At 33.0% G+C, this 5,357-nt stretch overlaps 1 long non-coding RNA gene across 1 annotated transcript; it reads right to left on the bottom strand.

The window, feature by feature from the left end:
• Positions 1-2,741: 2,741 nt before the first annotated feature.
• On the bottom strand, positions 2,742-3,183 carry LOC25487196 (uncharacterized). Its single transcript, XR_003009371.2, has 2 exons — positions 3,046-3,183; positions 2,742-2,938 (listed from the first exon to the last, which is right to left on the bottom strand). It is a non-coding gene; the product is annotated as an uncharacterized lncRNA (long non-coding RNA).
• Between the last annotated feature and the right edge of the window lie 2,174 nt (positions 3,184-5,357).

Genomic DNA, 5,357 nt, shown 5'->3' with positions numbered 1-5,357 from the left:
TTCTTAGAGATACTCTCTTTGAACAACCCACCACCCCCACCATCTCGGACTCGCAGTACTTCTCGCCACCAGTTAGAATACCTACGCACCCCTTCCCTCAACATTCCACCATTCTGACCATACCGAGTTACAAGCATCGAATACCACAAACCCTCTCTATCAACTAACATCATCCAACACCACTTACCCAACAAAGATATATTAAATTCTCTCATCTTCCTCACTCTCAATCCTCCCTCCTCCTTACGAGCACAAACTGAATTCCATCTAATCCACGATATTTTGCAATGGTCCTCACCCCCGCCCCCCCCCCCCCCCCCCTAAGAAAAATTTATTAAATAAAGATTCAATCGAAAAATTATACTCGCGGGAGCTCTGAAGAAGTAAATGGCATATACAGACAGAGAAGACAAGACAAACTTGATGAGGATCAGACAACCACCAAAAGAAACGAACATGCTCTTCCACCCTGACAGCCTAGTTGTAATACGAGACACAACAGGATCCCAAAAACACAACCTCCTAGCATCTCCACCAACGGAAAGGCCCAAATACACAAAAGGGACCTTTCCCACTTTACAATGCAAAACATATGTAGCCTTTGTCAACCATGAATCACTTATATTAACTCCCATCAACATGCTTTTAAGAAAATTCACCTTAAGACCTGAAGCACTTTCAAATAACAATAACACCGCCCGAAGAGCACGCACATTTGCCCAAATTTTCTCCCCCAACAACAAAGTATCATCAGCGAACTGCAAATGAGAGATGGGCAACCCTTGATGCGATCCAATCTTATAACCAGTGAACATATTAGAATCGACTACGGCTTACATCATAAAATTAAGGCCCTTCGCCGCGAGAAGAAACAAAAAAGGAGATAATGGATCCCCATGATGTAACCCCCTCTTTAAGGGAAACTCCGAAGTGGGGCTGTCGTTGACAAGAACAGAAGCAGAAGTCGTTCCTACACATTCCTTAATCCACTTCCGCCATAGAGTAGGAAATGCCATTCGGGATATTGCTGCATCTAAATACTTCCAGACTTCCAGTCGACTGAATCATACGTTTTCTCAAAGTCCACTTTAAATAATAACAACTCCTTATTCATATTTTTCGCTTCATCAACCGCCTCATTTGCAATTAATAGACTATCCAAAATTTGACTATTTTTCACAAAGTGTATGAGTCTCGGAGACCACTTTACCAACAACCATTCGAAGTCTATTTGCAAGAATCTTTGCCACAATTTTATAAAGACTTCCCACGAAAGAAATTGGCCTAAAATCAATCAGTTTCTGCGGACTATCAACCTTAGAAATTTTAAGCAATGAAGATATTATTAGTTCCTTTGATTAATTTTCCGTTTCTAGGAAATTAATAATGATTTGAGAAAAATAAAAAATGATTTGAGAAATAACTTACGGTTATTGAACACAACATAAACCAATGAAATAAAGTTGACCAAAGCATAACCAAACTTGGAAGTTGGAAGCATATTTTCCATTCTTCGCGCCTAATAAATAAGTAAAACAATAAATGCTATGTTACTTTAATTAAATAATTTTTAGTTAGCAAGTTGTTAGGGGTTCGATCGCCGACTCTTGTGTATGAAGACTAGGAACAAAATCCCTCCGTCAATCAACCTATAGACAAATTCGCAACAAGTCACTATCGGTGGCAACGCATAATGAGTTCATGATCTCACTCATAGAAGGAACATGTGTAACCAGAATGTTTTCCTAAAAACTACTTTCAAGAGGTGAATTTAACCATATCCATCATCTGAAGCTCAAACGTCTCATTCCCCAAAAAGATGTGAGCGTTTCGAGGCCTCCACAAGGACCACACAAGAGTTTGTCAAATTAATAAGAAACCAAACCTCTCCTTTTTTCTCCAACCTAACTCTAACATAAAATTAAGAAGACTCGCTAAATCTAAAGTTAAAATAAACTTTCACCCTAACCACCTAGACACATGATATCATGCATGGCCTGAAAAAGGACATCTGGCAAAGAGATCACTTACTATTCAAATGTCTAGTTAATATTAAAACTTCACTTAAAGTATTCACAAAAAAGAAATTATTATTTAATTATGTGGATAAAATACGTGAGGCTAAACTATAAAACTCAATTTGAAGTAGTCACACTAGGGTTTGCTTGTAAGCTCTATTATAACTACTTCAAAAGTTCTATTATAACTACTTCAAATTGAGTGTATTGCCTTAAAATTTGATTTTGGTACAATAAAATAAATATTAATTACCTTTAAATTTATTTTCAATTGTTTAAGTTTATGTCATCATTTCAATAGTTTTAAATGCGTACTAGTTTTTATTCAATTAATATTACACACCTATATTATACTAAATTTAAATGTACAATAAATTAAAACTCTACAAAATCCTCTACCAAAAAAAAAAACTCTACAAAATCATATATTTTTCTTTATTCATTAAAGTTGCTAGTAATATGTTCCGTAAGTGTAGCTCAGTTGGTAGCTAACATTGATAATTTGTGTAGGGGTCGGAGTTTGAACTCCGGATTCCCCACTTCTCCACACTTAATGTGTGTGAATCTAACCACTAGACTATTTGACAAAAAAAAAAAAAAAACAGTTGTTAGTGATATTTATGCACGATTGTTTTTTTTTTTGTTTTTTGTTTTTATATATATTTTCTTTGGCAACAAGGTAACTATGAACTTGTCAAAAGTAATTTAAAGCTAATAGAAGCATAAATCGAAGCAGGAGAAAATCTTAAATAGCAACAATATTACAAATCCAATTATAAGCTTAAAGAAATAGAGAATTGATTTTTAAGTTAACTATTACATTTAGAAGCACCAACATTCGTATGCCATGCACCAAGGAGTTTGAGGTGAGTCACACATATAATGTGGACAATCTGAATGAGTTTCGCAGTGTTCAATCTCTGTGATGTCAAATAAGAATAAATGAATATACAACAAAGAGTAAAATTTATATTGTGTATACGATCATAAAAACAAAATTTAATTGGGTGTGAAAAGAGACAAATACCATTGCTGCTTAAGACCAGAATAAGAGAAAGAAAGCTGATTAAAGCATAAACAAATTTTGGAATTTCAGCCATATTTTATGCCCTTAATTTGCATGTAATGAACTAGATAGAAATTAGTAACTTTATAAGTAAAAAACCCTTATGCTTTGTTAATATTAAATATATCTCTGTCACTTAAAAAGTTGCGAAAAGCCATTCATAAAATTAGATATATTAATATTATTATTATTCTATGTTTCTTATATAAGTACATCATTGAGTCATACTTATCTATAAAAAATGTTACATATATCTTGGTACATTATACTTTTTATTTTTTTTATAGTTGGTTCATACTTTAGAAAATAAACTTAAAAAACGGCTACGACTTCCACAATTCATATTAATTATTATTCGTTAAACTATATATTAATTTTGTATATGTCAAAATATAAAAGTCATGAGAAATCTCGCGCTTAGCACGGGTCACTACACTAATTTTGTTATAAGAGAGTATATCAATTTTATTTGAAACCATTATATTAAATTAAATATAATACGATTCAAGAGAAAAAATCTAGTAACAATAATATATTAATTTATTAAATCCTAAAACTTCAAATTATACTGTTTCATCAAAAGAATTCTACAAACAATATAGAATTAACTATTGAAATTCTGGCACGCAGTAAAAGATGTTGAACACGATGTCAAGACACTAGGAATATCGAATACAATGTCAAAACATCGTGACAACATAAATAACAATCTTAAGGTAAATGCAAAAAGTAAATGACACAAGTTATTTGTTAACCTAGTTTGGTGCAACGTCACCTACGTCTGGGGGCTACCAATTCAGGAAGGAAATCCACTATAATAGTATTAGTTTGAAGTCCTACGGAAACAACCTCTGGTTTGCTTGCCTTCACACCTAATCACTACCCATGATATTTCTATCTAAGACACACATAGATATGGGATACTCTCACTTCCTCTTAATCATTCACTAGGGATAACAACAAGTACAATCAAAATGGAATCACACTCCGAGAAATAGAATCTACTCTTGCTTAAAAGCTTATGAGTGATTCACAAATTACAACTCAACTATCAGTTCAACTCTAGCATCAAGATGATACACAAGTGGCTCACAAACAAAAATGGACATACTAAAACCCTAATTGATACTTTCAGAATTGCGGCTTCAGTGGTCTTCTTAGGTTTAGAGTCTTCCTTTATATAGCCTGGGAATAGCATGGGCTTGATGGGCAATTCGAGCTAAACAAGCAGCTGATCCAATACGGTCTTCAACACAATATTCTAAAAGCAAATATATTATTTTCTTAAATGTTTCGACATCACACTTAAGAAACACGCAAAGCATAACCGTCTTCTACAGCTTCTAGAAAACACACACTTCTTGATCAACACACTACGTGAATCAAATCTTCATAGAATCTTCATATATTCCACGCTTAAAACAAATCTTCCAAGAAAGAGAAACAAGACACACTACGTTATCGTACCAACATGTCAGGACATCTTGGCCAACATCTTGCTAGAACATTTATTTTAACAAAATGCGGCCAATAACTAAATACAAACCTAACAACTATTTTCAAAGAAAAAATCCACAATTAAAAAACTGAACCAATTAAATTGTTTGTGAATTGAATCATAAATTTAAAAAAGATCAATTAAACAAACTTAAATTAAAATACCAATTTAAACCATTCCAAAATTTATAAATAAAACTCTCTCTCTCTCTCTCTCTCTCTCAATCTCATTTTTCTTCCACCATTGCTATTGTCTGAATCTGGCCATTTTTTCAACTAATTTTGACTTCAAATTCGATGATGAGATAACGATTTTACTCCATCAGTACACTGTGTGTTCGGTGGTTTGACAACGTTGCTTCTACCAGCATCCTTGTAACACCGATCTGTGGAGTTTAACGACCCAATTTTTAGGATATTATTCTTTTTATTGTTTTATTAATTATTTATTTGTTTGATGTGTTTGAATTATTGGGTTAATTGATTTTTATTAATAATAGATGAATTCGGGGTATTTTAGTAATTTTGGAATGAAGGCCATTTTAGTAGTTTATGCGTAAAAGAATGTTTAATGAGCATAGTAGTAACTTTGGAGAATTAATAGAGTATAGGTAAATAGTGAAAATAAGATTTTAAGTGTAGTAAAATGAGTAGTGTTATTTTTATTAGTAAGAATAATGACTAAGCCCAATAGGAGTAAGTGAACTAAGCTCAATTGGTGTGAGTATATAAGACTAGTAGTAGTCGCAAACTAGAGCTGTGAAATCATTTGGTAA

This window comes from Medicago truncatula, chromosome 2 (genome assembly GCF_003473485.1).
Source record: "Medicago truncatula cultivar Jemalong A17 chromosome 2, MtrunA17r5.0-ANR, whole genome shotgun sequence".
In the NCBI taxonomy this organism is placed as follows: domain Eukaryota; kingdom Viridiplantae; phylum Streptophyta; class Magnoliopsida; order Fabales; family Fabaceae; genus Medicago; species Medicago truncatula.
The sequence above is the reverse complement of the archived record's forward strand: the minus strand, read 5'-3'. Positions and strand labels throughout refer to the sequence as shown.